Source organism: Macrobrachium rosenbergii, chromosome 5 (assembly GCF_040412425.1).
Source record: "Macrobrachium rosenbergii isolate ZJJX-2024 chromosome 5, ASM4041242v1, whole genome shotgun sequence".
Taxonomy (NCBI): domain Eukaryota; kingdom Metazoa; phylum Arthropoda; class Malacostraca; order Decapoda; family Palaemonidae; genus Macrobrachium; species Macrobrachium rosenbergii.
Window position 1 is genome coordinate 22,818,069 of NC_089745.1, and position 17,373 is coordinate 22,835,441.

Sequence of the window (17,373 nt, forward strand, 5' to 3'; positions counted from 1 at the left end):
TTATTAGTTCGTTCACAGAACTACCCTCTAAAAAGACTATAAAAGAGATGTGACATATTTTAATATTCAATAAACCTGTCCTTAAATAACTGGCAATTTTGATAAAACCCGTAATAAATGGGAAAAAATTTACAACGTTTTCTTGCATGATGTGTGTCAATCAAAGCATCAAGTTTACAAAATTCAATGCCAATAAACAAAATAGTTCTGAAAAGAGAAATGGATGTCCAAAATTATTCCGGGTTAATATAAAAAAAGGTTCAAATATGGCGGAGCTGAGACGGACGAAAGCAAGACAATAATAACAAAATAAAGTATGAAAATGTAAGAATGACGTGCAGAAAGCCAAAGAGCTCCAATATTAATTTAGAGACAAAATGAGGCTCCGCGAGAGAGAGAGAGAGAGAGAGGTCACAGACCCGTCTGTGGAGATCAATCTATAAAAACGTATCGCAGTCACTTTGGTTCCAAAAAGGTTTTATACTGATGTGCATTAGCCACAAAAGTGCAGGATGTAACGCCTGACATAAACAAGAGCCTGATGAGTATTCTAGACGGCAAATTCTGAATGAGTACATAATTTACTCTTATTGAGATAATCTGATTGCAGTCCACTTCTGCGTTATGGTAGCTGTCCTGCAAAGAGAGAAAGAATGTGTTTATTGCCCTTTATAGCCAGTTGCACTATTGAATATACTAAAGGTATTTATTGCTCATAAATTGGTAAACATTATTTCATAAAATTTTGTGACGCGCATTCATTAAAATCTTATAATATATTGATACTTGCACCATCCTTATACTTCCCAAACAACAATTTTATTTTTTTCATTTCCTCGACTTTCCTTATCCTCAGACAGAGAATCGTCACAAGCTACTCAGAAGATGCTATACTACACTTTCACGAAACCCCGAAAGTGTTAACATTATAATTAACAGTTGGCATTAATGCTCAGTAGCCTACATTACCCGTCCGCATCTGACCGAAAGGGCACTCTACAAACACGCATTCATGATCAATGCACCTCGATCCTTTCTTTTAAAATTAATATATACATATAAAAGCAGCCAACAAGGGACATTGACTGTTGAAAACTATATTTTAAGATATTACAAAGACTTAGAAAGTTTCGCAAACTGAGTATTGGGTGAGTGCACGCCAGGGAAAAGGGAAATGGGACACTTGCGAAGGAGAGAGAGATAGGGCTCACACACTGACCTGAGGGCAACTGTGAGAGAAGAGTTAATTTGTGATCAGAAAACCAAAAGGGATAAAGATGAGAGACGGTCCAGGAGGTAATATAAACACACATGCTAAAATACTTATTTCAGTGAAGGTTAAATTGCGAATGAAATCGAAGGTGTAATATTTGCAAAACCAGCATTCAAAAACTCATGTTGGTGTGATGAGATGTTTTGAATCAACAATGAAAAGAAAGTTCAGTGTATTTGCTGGATCAAAGTAATGGAGACACTTGAAAATAGTTTGCATAGATGATCTAGATGCATTAGACAAAAAATATGTGCACAAAGAAAACGAGAACATTGGTGAATAAGATGCTGGCAGCAACCGGCTGTTAGAGAGTCTCACTGAAGCAGCCAATTGAACAGGGGGTGTTGAGGGAAGGAATACGGATGATCCCTGAACATCTTGTAGGCTTCAGGAAGCAACGACAGTCACTTCCCACTTCAGTCCTGGAATTTGCAAGCATTCTGACCTTATCTAAGAAACCTCGCCACCGGGCGGGGCGAGAAATTTGTCGATTTCATTTTTGGTTTCAAGTTCTGTTGTCTGTCATACTGCATTGTTATTTGTACCAATCTCAGATCTTACCCTCTGAATACAATGTCTTTAAAATTTGGTGTTATTTCTGGATTTACAATTTATCAAAGATGCAACAGAGTTATCTATAAGAATACTGGGGATGCTGCAAGAATTGACTGAAATTGATTTATGAAATTTGGCTGTAAGGCCATGAGCAAGGACACTTTCAGCCATTTGCTTAAGGTGAAAAGAGAGTTGGAGTGGTTGGACAGCATGAAAGGAAGTGGGAATTCAGGTAAAGTGAAAGGATATAAAGTTGGTGCAGCTAGGGGTTAAGGGAAAGCTGCAAACAACCTTTAGTAATGACTACAGTAAACCACATAGGGTGCACTGGTGGCACTAACCCCCTACGGGGCATGTTGCGAGAATGGCACATACTGATGATCTTGAAAAGTTTGCATGTATTGTAAAAGCATAACTATATTTATTTCTTAGTTAATTTCTTTTGTGTATATGAGCTCAGATCATATCATGCCTCTGCGGAAACACAACAGTCGAAACCGTTTTGCACCAACAAAGCCTCTGGTTGAACGATGCGGTCGAACGCAAGTGGTCTCAATGGAACTTGCGAAACGTAGCCGGTCGCAGTTGCTAACTAACCAAAACTTCTGCGGTCTGATTTGATTTTAATGAAACTTAGGTTGTCACGCCACGCACTGAGACATTTCCGGCTATTCTGCTCTGAAGACAGCAAAAACGAATTGGAGCGTTGCACAACAGAATAAAGAGATCCAGAAAATACAGGGGGTACAAGGACCTAAAGGATGAGCGGGGAGACAACCTCACAATTGCATTGGAAGTCATAGTTCTAGAGGCTGGCCATAAAAACTTTTGCGGAAACTTTGTTATGACAACTGATACACGTCTTCAACATTTCCTTGTTTACTGATTGATTGATTTATAGATTTTAAGCATACGTGCCAAGCACTGAGGCAACTAAGGCCATTCAGCGCTGAAACGGAAATCGACAGTAAAAGTTTGAAAGGTGTAACAGGAGGAAAACCTCGCAGTTGCACTACGAATCAATAGTTATGAGAGGGTGGACAGTAAGATGGAAGAAAGAGAATATGAATGGAGGTACAGTAAAAGGAATGAAAGGGGTTACAGCTAGGGGCCGAAGGGACGCTGCAAAGACCCTTATAGGTAATGCCTACATTGCACAGCATGCGGTGCACTGACGGCACTACCCCCCTACGGGGAACATTTCCTTGTGAACGGTGTAGCGGAAATCGATAGGAATTTACACTGACAAGCATATATAACACAGCAAGAATAAGTTTCGAAACGGCTTTAACAGCCACTAAAACCCTTATTGTATGGTTTTCGCTTTTGGTACCCAAGCTAATTTGCTCTAGTAACAAATGTAGATATCAACAATGATCAGTTGTTAACCCTTCACGTTCACGATCTGTCCCAGTGTATCGTTATTTCATCTTTCATTACGTTTCTCTCGATTATTTGTGAACACGCTGACGATACCGTAACTCTCGTCTTTTGCTGTTTTCCTGGTTCTGGCTCATAGCGACAGCGTTCCGGTAAATACAATTTGTCAACCCTCTTTGAAAATGAAAATGAGATCCTCAGCCTGAGCGTCTTTCTAAAAGGGAACCCTACTTTGCTTATCACTCACGAAAATTGATCTACTTACAATTCACTTTCAGGATTAGAAACTTTCTTGTTTTAAAAAACTGTGTTTGTGGAAAAAAATGCTTAGTCTTGTGTTCTCACTGAGTTCGATGTACATAGCTTGGTAATCGTCTCTACATTCAAAACTATGTGGCCTGATAATGTATCCTTTTTAAAAGTTTACATTTTAGGATGAACGTGTCATACTCGATTTTCTACCTTCTTGTATCTCTCCCAATATGAGGTAACAATGAAGTTGTGTCCCCTGTAAGGGTTTAGACTGTCAACCTGCCATAGCAGACGCTTATAAATCTAGATGGTGTTTTGTCATTCCTCATATGCACGTATCACAAAACGATGAAGTCTACAAGACTCTTCTAAGAATATTTATTTATCCTGTTTTAAAGATATGTATCCCTTAAGGATATTTTGCGTAATTTAAATTTCAATAAACTTTTTATCGTGTTTGCATAAATCCCAAAAGACTGTTTTCCACGGTGACTGGGTCTCAAGCCAGCTTACATTTAACGCACGTGTGTCCGGCGAGATGAAATTAATATTATCTTTAGTGTGTATTCACTTCCATGGCAGGCTTCAGTATTTCTGCAAAAATGAAACGATGCGGCGTATTTCCAGGTACAAGGTCAGTTGCCCAGACCAAAATATAAGTTTGCGAAATATTCCAGTGATAAGTATACCTTAGTTTTACCAGACCACTGAGCTGATTAACAGCTCTCCTAGGGCTGGCTCGAAGGATTAGACTTATTTAACGTGGCTAAGAACCAATTGGTTACCTAGCAACGGGACCTACAGCTTATTGTGGAATAAAACAGCCAGGCAATGATACCAGTCTCTGTTACTCTTCCATCTGTCATTAAGTGTAATTAGAGAAGAATAGAATATAGATTTTAGGCCAAAGGCCAAGCGCTCGGACCTATGAGGCCATTCAGCACTGAAACTGAAATGACAGTAAAAAGGTTTGAAAAGTGTAACAGGAGGAAAACCTCAAAGCAGTTGCACTATGAAAAAATTGTTAGGAGAGGGTGGAAAGTAAGATAGAAGAAACAGATTATGAACAAAGATACAGAAATATGGATGAAAGGGGCCGAAGGGACGCTGCAAAGAACCTTAAGTAACGCCTACAGTGCACCGCATGTGGTGCACTGACGGCGCTATCCCTCTACGGGAACCAAGTAATTCATCAGAAGGATGAATTGGGGAAAGGAATTGATTTTATTGCCTCTGCGACATTTTTTAGTTTTTGTAACATCCACGACTGCAAGTATTAGTGTTATTGCTATACTCACTGTTTAATTGATATATCCTCGTACACAGCTTGCAAAACCGAGAGCAAATTTTATAAGTAAAAGTAGGCCGCATCAAAGTCGAGTTGAACACATGTAGCCTCACATCCGCTATCAAGGCTGTCTCGTACGAAACTTGTCAGATCTAAATGGGCCATAAAAGTACCTGTCTCCCATATGTTTTATGGAGACCAAGTGGCAAGTCCCCGTTTCCCTTACCCGGGATGTGCTAGGTGTTACCACCCTTGTACTCAGCAGGTCTTCTGGGGTGGAATATTTAGCTCTATGCCCTTTCTTTGCCTTCAAACTGACGCCACTCACAGCTGGGTCGACTGGAGAGGGCAGACCGGATCGGACTACGGACCTTGCAAATACGAGCGATTATATGCATATATACATACATACATATATTCATAATTATAAATAAATAAATATATATATATATATTATAATTATAATATAAATATATATAAATAATATTTCTGATATATATATATATCAGGTATATATACCCAGTATGTCTAGAAGTTATATATAGCAACTGCACCCAAGAATTACCTGGGCAAGTTAACTGTTTGCATACCATGAGTTTCCCCAACTTCCGACTCAGCAATGACCCAATAGACAACATTTCATTGCTTTCCACCTGAGAGATCGATCCCGACGTGAGTCAGAAATTTATTTCTGTTCCACACGTGATTGTGTGTTGATGATTTCTATCTTATTCACTCAGAAGGGATAATCGAATGAAATGTTGTCTATTGGGTCATTGCTGAGTCGGGAAGTTGGGGAAACTCGCTGGTATGCAAGCAGTTAGCTTGCCCAGGTAATCCTGTGCAGTTGCTCTCAGGTTCCAACTTCTTTTAGACTTGTATGGCCCAGTGGGTAACGCCCTTGCTTTCCACCTGAGAGACCTGGGTTCGATCCCGACGTGAGTCAGAAATTTATTTCTGTTCCACACGTGATTGTGTGTTGATGATTTCTATCTTATTCACTCAGAAGGGATAATTGAATGAAATGTTGTCTATTGGGTCATTGCTGAAGTTGGGGAAAACTCGCTGGTATAAGCAGTTAGCTTGCCCAGGTAATTCCTGGGTGCAGTTGCTCTCAGGTTCCAACTTCTTTTTAGACTTGTATGGCCCAGTGGGTAACGCCCTTGCTTTCCACCTGAGAGACCTGGGTTCGATCCCGACGTGAGTCAGAAATTTATTTCTGTTCCACACGTGATTGTGTGTTGATGATTTCTATCTTATTCACTCAGAAGGGATAATTCGAATGAAATGTTGTCTATTGGGTCATTGCTGAGTCGGGAAGTTGGGGAAAACTCGCTGGTATGCAAGCAGTTAGCTTGCCCAGGTAATGCAGTTGCTCTCAGGTTCCAACTTCTTTTAGACTTGTATGGCCCAGTGGGTAACGCCCTTGCTTTCCACCTGAGAGATGATCCCGACGTGAGTCAGAAATTTATTTCTGTTCCACATTGTGTGTTGATGATTTCTATATATATATATATATATATATATATATATATACATATACTAAAGGGCCCATAAAAAGAAACAATGACAGTAAAATAAACATATTGCAACCAATATATATATTATATATATATGTATATATATGTATTAGCCTATGTATATAATATATACCTATTAGTACACACGCACATTCATACCTCCGAATTAACATCTCGACAAACATTCACTTAACGCATATATTCTTGTTCATATAAAGATGAAGAACAAAAGCAATGAGAGAGAGAGAGAGAGAGAGAGAGAGAGAGAGAGAGAGAGAGAGAGAGAGAGAGAGAGAGAGAATTTTGTGTAAGGAATGACCCAAGGGACACAAAAGAAAGTAGTGATGTCCAGTCTTAAATTTGAGAAGAAAGAACAATCAAAACGATTTCAGGTCCTGTTCTTATAATGCACCTATAGGAGACAGCCTAAGGAACATTGCTGGGTTCATCAGTATTCCAATTAGGAGGCTAAAATGAAAGTGTGGAGATCTCAACGTGCTGTTGTGTCGTTAGCTTCACTTAAGCAACCCGAAATCCCTTGTCTTCAAGATATAGTACCAAGACCTATAAGAGCTTTCGGGATAGGGTAAAGGGATAATGACAGCAATAATATTGCACCGGAGATCGATTAGAATTGGAATATAAAATTTAGGCCAAAGGCCAAGTGCTGGGACCTATGAGGTCATTCAGAGCTAAAAGGAAAATTGAAAGTACAGGTTTGAAAGGTGTAACAGGAGGGAAAACCTCGCAGTTGCACTATGAAACAATTGTTAGGAGAGGGTTTGGGAAAGTAAGACGGAAGAAAGAGAATATGAACGGAGGTACTGGAAAACGAACGAAATGGGTTGCAGCTAGGGGTCGACGGGACGCTGCAAAGAACCAAAGGCCAGTGACCTCAAGGAAAACGAAGAGTTCTGGGGAAACGCGTTCTCAAGCAACTGCTTCGGAAGGACGGTCATGTTTCCTTCGTCTCCCAGAACTGGAGCGATAACGGCGGTAATCCCTCCTCGGAATCTGAAGGCCTTACCTTGGCAGTATTTATAAAGGGATTCGCATACATCAGCATAACCGGATTATTAGGGTTAATGCTCATACAGCTGTTTCCTAATATTATCAACGTTGTCTTCACTTCTGTTCTTGTTGACATAAATGTCTCAGACAATATTGAGACGATAGTAAATTTTCTGTTACGTAACAGGAGGAAAATTTTCTAACTACTCAGAATCTTCCCATATCTGTGAAAAACAGCAATGAATAATAGGAATAGCCATAATAAAATATGATCTTTCACTACTTTGCTTCAAAATTCAGCATCAAATATAATTACTCAGAGAGAGAGAGAGAGAGAGAGAGAGAGAGAGAGAGAGAGAGAGAGAGAGAGAGAGATCTTCCAGCTGGCCCAGAGACTTATTACTGGATGACGGGTAGGGGCCTGTAGAGAACTGGAGAGAACACGGCCGAAAAGGAGTATCCCTAACTATCGATGAGGCGATAACCTTAATCTTGCTAGAAAATGCCTAATATCCACCTGTAGAACAAAAAGAAAATGGCCAGTTCCGCAAGAAGAAATACCTTACCTTGAGGAGATAAAAACCAGATAAAAGTGAAACAAGATCTTTTCCTTTTCAGTCTATTCTTTTTTTTTTTTTTTTTTCTTGCCCTGCCACACCCTCCATCCCACCTCGATTGGTGCTGTTAACTATTCCAGATTTCACTTTTAGCGGATCATTCCATCATGGGTGTGGTTCCCAGGAAGAGAGGGAGGTGCCAGCGCTGGTTCTTGCCCTCCTCTATTTACATAGGTCTCACTTACACTCACACACAAACACACACACACGCGCGCGCGCGAGAGAGCGCGCTCACACAGACATACCTACACATACACCGAGATGCAGAAAGCAGCTTAACCATAATTTACTGCACCGTGTAACATGCCATGTGTATATATGCTTATGGATATGTTAGCTTATGTATTAGTATTCCTGCGAACCGATTAAGCATGAATAATTCTGTGTATACAACAAATGGACCCACTCACAACATTATTCCGGCTAAATTGTTGTTCGGACCGACAAATATTCATTCGGGTGAATGACGGTACAGTTCAAAAGACACGAATAATAGAAGACACTAAATTTCCGACCTGAACACAGAAAAGAGAAAGGCTAACTTCACAGCGCAAACAGACAGATACCAAAGGCAACCACCAGTACAATTAATGCTATGCAAATCGAATTGTCTGCGTCAGTTTATTCAGATTAACGTCTGAACAGACGCTCAAATTGTCTGCATCAGCTTCATTTAGAATAACGTCTGCGCAGACGCTCTGATTGTCTGCGTCAGCTTCATTTAGAATAACGTCTGCACAGACGCTCAGATTGTCCGCGTCAGTTTCTTTCAGAATAATTTCTGCGCACACGCTAAATTGTCTGCGTCAGTTTCAATCAGAATAACGTCTGCGCAGACGCTCACATTGTCTGCGTCAGTTTCAATCAGAATAACGTCTGCACAGACGCTCAAATTGATTGGGTCAGTTTCATTCAGAATAACGTCTGCGCAGACGCTCAAACTCTTTAAAAATTTATTTATTTCTAATGGCAGTTCCTTGAAGTTTCCCTGAGACGACCATTCAAAAAGAATACGAAAATTCGAGTTTAGTTTCTTCATCCATACGTCTGAGAAGAGTCTCAAACCTTTAAAAAAAGGATTTACGGCTAATGTCAGCATGTGGTCAATATGGCAGTCTGTTCCTTTACTTTTATTTTTACCAGTTTTCACCCATACCTTAGAGTCTATTATGGAAGGATACGGCTGGATGTGGTCAATATGGAAAACATACCTTTACTTTTATTTTTACCAGTTTTCATTATTCACATAATAGTTAGGAGAAGTAAGCAAATGTATGTAAAGACAGACCAAAATCATCTATGGCTTATCATCAAATCTGCAATGGAATCAGGGTTTGTCGAGTGTTTCAACTGAACATCTATCCACATACTGTATAAAAAATGCGATATGCTTTGTTAATTTAGGACCAGAAGGAAAGGGATGGGTTCACTACAATTCCGTCATGACGTAGCTCTTTCCTTCCTGACTGCCCTAATGTCTGAGACTCCGAGAAAAGGGCAAGACCCTTTTCACTGAGAAAAATTTCCTGGTACTGTTCCTGCTTGAGTAATTTGTGATTTACTAGAGGAATCTTGACCGTGCCTAGTTCCTGCGGTAATAGAGTGGAGTGATGATTTATGAGTTTAAATACCTTTCTGAATTTAAATATTTTTGCAAGTGATGCCATATATTAGAGAAACGATATATATATATATATATATATATATATATATATATATATATATATATATATATATATATATATATATATATATGTATTCATTCATTTATCTGATTACTTTGAAATATACAGGACTTCGAGACGAAATATCATGATGTAAAATAAACTTCTGGCATGTTTAACAAGACTCAAGAGGAAAGTTGAGCAACTGTACTACCATATTCCAGTCAATCGAAGCATCGTAATCGCAATAAGCAAGGAGCAGAATATCCGAAAGTCACGTAAAATGAGACAAATGTTAGTTTTTCAGCCTCAGCGCACAACGAGGGGTCTAAGAAACAGTGAGTAGCCAAGAGCACCTCAGTAGGAGGTTGATCTCTCTCCGCGCTGTTAGAACGCGAACTGAGGCCCATGGAAAGAAGGGTCTCTATACATACACGCAGGAAGCATCGATCACGTAGACCTTGAGTTCAAAGCAGTGGGTTACCCCTCACAGGCAGTCCGGAATCAGTCATGATCAATAACGTCTAAAATATCCTTTTCATTCTAGGAAAGATAAGGAAAAAATATAACAGTTTCTCTTCTGTCTTAAATTTGAGCAAATGGCACTGCGGCTGATTTGACATTATCATTGATAGTCAAATCAGCCGCAGTGCCATTTGCTCAAATTTACATCATAATATTTCATCTCGAAGTCCTGTATATTTCTAAATAGATAGGTAAATGAATATATACATAGACACACACACACACACACACACACACACATATATATATATATATATATATATATATATATATATATATATATATATATATATATATATATATGTGTGTGTGTGTGTGTGTGTGTGAGTGTGTAACCTCATGTGAATATAACACTTATGTGTTAATACATAAGTTGTATTTACAATATTAAATAACTTGTAGAGATCTCGTAAAGTTTAGAGAAAACAGAATCAGAGTCAATTTGTCATTTGAACACACACACACATATGTATATATATATATATATATATATATATATATATATATATATATATATATATATATATGTGTGTGTGTGTGTGTGTGTGTGTGTGTGTGTGTGTGTGTGAGTGTGTGTGTGTAACCTCATGTGAATATAACACTTATGTGTTTATACATAAGTTGTATTTACAATATTAAATAACTTGTAGTGATCCCGTAAAGTTTAGAGAAAACAGAATCAGAGTCAATTTGTCATCTGAACACACACACACACACACACACACACATATATATATATATATATATATATATATATATATATATATATATATATATATATATAGTATATGTATGTATGTGTGCGTTATAGCCTTCAGAATTTTCAGCAAATACTCTCGAATAAAGCTGCAAGCGCCATGCCAGTCTTCTCTCTAGTCGCGACCTACAACAGTCGTCTAGCTACTAGAACCTAATTCATTGCTTAGGTCAACAGAGGCACAAAGGTTCCAACGGACTGGGCTCAAATTCACTCCAACCCGTCGGGAATCGAACCGGGGTCATGTCACTGGTGAGACAAGAATTCTAAAAACTGAAATACGAGATTTCTTGTGTCATTTGTACGGATGTCAATCGAATGTTGGTTTGTCTGTTTCGTTTATAATGTTAATATAATTTTGGTGATGCGACCATAACTCATGATCTAGAAATTCACTCGTTCACATATACAGTTCAGTTTCATTATATATATGTATATATATATATATATATATATATATATATATATATATATACATACATACATATATACATATATATATATATATATATATATTATAATTTATAAATATATTTATATATACATATGTTTATCAGTATACATATTTTATATATACTATACATATATATATGTATGTATATATATATATATATATATATATATATATATATATATATATATATATATATAATCACAATTATTAAACCAAAAATATAATTTAGTAACAGTTAGCTATACCTTGGGAATAACTTACACCTAAGGGAATTATAATTGATAAGTGCTTCGTCCCCGCCAGCATTCGGTGTAGAATCAACGATAGATATTGTCTCTGGCCACCCAGCTATGATTGTCTACTGTCGTTTTTGACCCAGGCGACGGTTCGAATCCTGCTAGGAGTGAAGCACTTATCAGTCACAATTCCCCTAGTGTATTTCATTCCCAAGATATGGTGAAATCGATATTAAATGATATTTGTGCCTTAATATTTGTAAATATAAAAAGTCGTACAGGTATAAGTGGCTAAGAATTCACACACATGCATATATTTATATAAAAATATAGAGGCTATATATATATATATATATATATATATATATATATATATATATATATATATATATATATATATATATATATATATATATATATATATATATATATATATATATATATATATATATATATATATATACAGACATATATGTATGTATGCACACAGACATATATGTATATACGAGTATATAGGCCTACATGTATACACACAGATATATATATGTATGTGCGCGTGTGTCCATCAATATATATATATGCAAATATGCAAGGACTCGCGCACGGCTTAGACAAAAGGACCAAACTGCTCATTAAGACATGTTCACAGGGTACGGTCATCCGAATCTGACTTTGGCAGAGGGTGAGAGCCACATGACATCCCCGAGCGAGGGCTTGGCAGGGGTCCCTGGCATTAAGAGTCGGTGCCTCACAAAAACTTGGCGGTTGCTTGATTCGACAAATGGCATTATAATAACTGGTACACTGGGACGGTTATCTCACGCTGTATTCACGTCTCTCTCCTTTTTGTCTGTTATTAATATCAAGGCTATTCAAGGCATCGCTCTTCAAATAGTATCGTGTTATTCTGGCCGTTTTTATTACCATTTGGAAATGGATCTCTCGCGGTTTCTGTTGAGGATTTTTTTCGTTTTAAAGCAGCTAAACACGGTATATCATATAAAAAAAAGCTCGTCGTAATTTGACACCGAATAAATCCCTCGATAAAAAAAATGGAGCAATTATGAGGAAATGTATTAAATTTTTCACTGGACGATGCATAAAGATGAAATTTAAACGATGCCATTAGATAATAATGAAATAAAGATTCCCATACTTAACATTCACCTGATCACGGAGAGTTATGTTTGCTTGTTAAATCCGCAGTACCTAGTCTCCACACTCAAGTACCCTGCCACACTAATGTGCTACACAAAAATAAGTAAAATATGCGCCGAAGTTTCTTTGGAGCAATCGTGTTTTCTGTACAGCGTATAATGCTGTATGAAACTCTCGTTGTGCTGCAGTATGAAGTTCTCAGCCACGACCGGGCAACACTCAGTTGCTCCCCAGATGCGGTCAAGTGAAGATACGTCGGCTGCTGTGACCTCTAGCGGCGCCAGACGCACGATCCATGGCTAACCTTAAATAAAATAAAAAAACTACTGAGGCTAGAGGGCTGCATTTTGTTATGTTTGATGACTGGAGGGTGGATGATCAAAATACCAGCTTGCAGCCCTCTAGCCTCAGTAGTTTTTAAGATCTGAGGGCGGACGGACAGACAAATAGCCATCTCAATAGTTTTTCTTTTACATAAAACTAATAAAGGTATTTTCCTGTTAAGGCAACTTCAGAGGCGTTGCAAACGTATCAAATGCTTTTAAATCTTCTCATCCTCCAAGTACAAATATTTTCCTAGAAGCACAAATATACCAACCTTTCATCTTGACAGATAAGAGCAGTCATCTGAAATCTTAACTGAGAAAGAAAATTACCTTAACTAACTTTATGTGCTAAGCGAGTATTCCTCAAAATAACTGACGAAGGTTCTACATAATATTTGTGAGGAAGAATAAATAAAGAAGCTTATCAGACAGGAATGACAAACAAATCTAAGAAAATTAATGCAATTATTATTATTATTATTATTATTATTATTATTATTATTATTATTATTATTATTATTATTATTACAAGCAAAGCTGCAAACATTGGTGGAAGAGCAGAATGCTAAAAGTCCAAGGGCTTCGACAGGGAAAGCAGTTCAGGACAGAAAAGGAAACTGAGAAGGGAAGAATACTCTATGAAAGAGAAATAACAAAGAAAATCAAATGAAGATAAATGGCGACAAATAAAATATATATCTACTAAATGAGACTCTCTTCTGCCTTCTCTAAAAAAAAAAAAAGCATTTGCAACAAGTTTGAAGTTCCAGTAGTTCAACTACAGGATAAAGGTAATTTCAACATGTTGTCGCTATAGAGATAAAACTGAATCTCACAGAAAATTGACAATAGTGTTATAATCAAACGCATACCTAGTATTCCTTGGTGGATGATATAATCTGGGAAGATGTGAATGTAAAGAATGACCAGAATTATGAAACATGCTATGTAATATGCACACTGAGCTAACTGAACGATGGTCCCAGAAATTGCCTCAAGATCAGGGATAAGAAATTTGATAGGACTCAAGTTTTTGGCCAAAGGTTTAAGATGCGAGTCAGCTGTTGACGATCAAATAGGGGAACAATATTCAAAGCATGGACGAATAAAAGGATAAACAGGTCTCCAAAATTCTTGAAAACGATTTTGGAGCCAAGGATGACATTAATGTCAAGACCAATCACACGAACTTCATAATCAAAGTCTAGGGATAGCGCAAGCATTCAGCCAGACGTTTTGCTTTCACACTGGAGCTATACTGTAGAAACTGGGTGGGCTACCCCAATACCATTTACTTGATGGAGCATTACGAATTCTCCAGCAAGTGCAAAAAGAACCCCTTCTGGCTAACTAACGAAAAATAACGGGCAACTTTGGCGATAAGCAATCATTAGTTTGCACACCACGAGGGACAATACCACCTGGGTCTATGGCGGGGCCGAAAAGTCAGTCCAGTCTTACAAAAACAGAAATGTAGCATACTGAGTTTCTCACTGACGATAGTCTAAAACCTAATTCACACGTCAGGTAACCGAAAACCACTAATTCGAGCAACAGATTCTGGAAAATAACGATCCAGAGATGCTGGTGAGGTCCGGGTGCAGGAACATGTAACTGACAAGGTCAGAAACAAATACAGAAGAAGCTCGTGATATTACCATCATATCTGTTGAAAGAGTTTTCCCTACAAATAAAATCTACCTTCCTTGCATGTATTAGATGAAATTTTTATAGTGTTGGGGAAAAGAAAGCTTGGAACCTACGGTAAAGCTGTATTGTATTTTCGATTCTGAGATTTACCAAGTACTTTTTACCAACGCCTGGTCAATTCTGACCATAGTGCAAAATGAAATTATATGACATGTATACTATATATATATATATATATATATATGTTTATATATATTACATATATATATAGTATATATATATATATATATATATATATATATATATATATATATATATATATATATATATATATATATATATATTGTGTATACAAAAATTCACTGCTTAGTTTATCAGAGCAGTGATGATTTTTTTTTTTTAACAGAACGTATTTGAAACGTTCAGACTTAAAATAGTACTTGGTTCTTTGACTTGTGAGGGGGCCGTTTAAAAAACCGTTAGGCTCACAGGCCAACATGAAACTCGATTCGGCCGTTAACTTTTATTTCTCTAAATCTAAACGTGAGGACCAGCTACGGTCATCGAATCTATTTAACCAAAACAGATCCCTTCGTCGACCCCAAGATTGCAAAACAGGAAGCAATAAAGAAAAAAAAAAGACAAGGAGCAAGAACTCTCCACGTGTAAAACACACCCAGTTGGCGGGATTTCGAGTAACGTGTTTGAAAGCATGCGGAGATCTGAATGTGGCTTTTCTCACTATAACTGGGCCTCAGCTAAACAGAATTTATTGATTGGCTGCAAGCAATGCTTAATAACAGAAGCAGTTAACAACTAGTCTCATGCACGTGTCGCCTCTTCGTCGGCAAACCTCAGTTACCTCAGACAACCAAGAACGCAGTGGTTGTCAGTCTCTACAGGAATTAGTATAAGGTTTATCAGGTGCTGCTGGTGAGGATTCTCCGATAACAAAGCATTTTACGGGGACTTTCTCATCGCAAAGTAGGTTTTTGAGCTTTTGTTTGCATTCTGAGCTTGACGTTAGGAGAAACAAAAATGATTTTCGCTTTATTCAGGGCAAGTTCGACGCCAGTTTTAATAGCCACAAATCAATCAATCACATTCAGGGGCTTAAATTTAATGAACGATTCCAAGAAACATTTCACATTACATCTAACAATGAACATCATATCGTGATGCTGAAATGGTAATGACTACAGTATTATTTGAAAGTAAATTCGGATTTCTGGATATCTTCTGGCACAAATAAGAATATCGAAGCAGTGCAGGGGACACACTTTGAAGTGAGGTGGCTAGTACATCTAGAGGGGAAGGGGAAGTGCGGGTAAGTGGCGTTTGAGGAGTGGTGAGGTGCGACCTCTAATCTTATAGATGTAATATGAGTGAATGTCGTCGTTACCAAAGAGTATATTGATGGTTACCATCAATCTGATGTTATTCAACGAAGGTCCTAACTGGTCTACGCACACGTAAAATGTAACTCATTATTTTTATGCAAAAATCATTTGAAGAAAGCTTGATTTTATCCGCACATATTGTTCTATTGTCGACCTGTTTGAACCTGGAGTCATTTTATTAAGAAAAATAAATAAAAACACTCAGACAAGAAGACAAAAACTTCCTGAGTGCTACAAACTGTCGTTTTTTTTTTTTTTTTTTTTAGCTGGCAGACTTGTACTTAAATAGACTGATGGGTTGGAGCAATACCAACTTTATAGCACAATGCCATTGCGTGTTCACCAAATGCACCAAATTCTCCGCATAAATACGTATGTCGTCTGTAACACTATGCGAACAACAAACGTGTTTCAACAGGCGACGTGTCGTATTTCAAGTGAGCATGAGTTAGCCGGAGCAGCGAACACGCTAAGACTCGCAAGCCAATAGGTAGGTACACTGACGAAGAAACGTTTCTTTATAAGTTTGTCTGCATACTGTAAAAAAAAATTTAATTCCGTTATCTGTGTTGAACCTGAAGAAATAGCACTGAAGATCATTAATGCATAAGGATTTCCAGATATTAAAGAGATTCATACAAGATTACGTTCAGGTTAATAAGATTATTGCTGAGGCTACAGTCGTGGTTGGGAAAGTCCACGGATATACACGATCACTCTGGTTATGGGGGGGGGGTTGGTCGGTGTAGGGTTGGGCGGCAAGGGAAGGACACCTAAACGCGCAGTTGCAGAAGACCTGCAGGCCCCTTAGGACGTTTCCTGTTCGTCTTCGCATGCACAAGGTAACGTTCACGTCCTATTATTGGCAATACTGCTCTCCTCTCTCTCTCTCTCACACACACAATGTGTGTTTGTGTGAGAGAGAGAGCCACTGAAGATACATGTGTGTGTATACCTAATCTTGAAAATGTCCAATGGTCGTTATCTTGAAAATGTCCAATGGTCGTTACCTATGAGAGGACCAGGTGACTCCTGGTGAAAGAATGCAAGGTATTTGCTCAACGTTAAGAAGACTTGATTACAGGAAATTAGATACCTGATCCCCGGCGTCTTTACCCACACCATGAACGTACCCATTTACTGGAAGAGATATGGGTGGTGATGTGGGATAGGAGGGAAATGAATGAATGTTTAGATGCGCGGCCCACCCACGCCCACCAGATAACGTAAGACGAAGTCACAGGCGGGATTTGGTGGTCAGCCTCGAGGGAGGTAACGTTCGGTGAACCAGAAAGGCTTCCGTGATA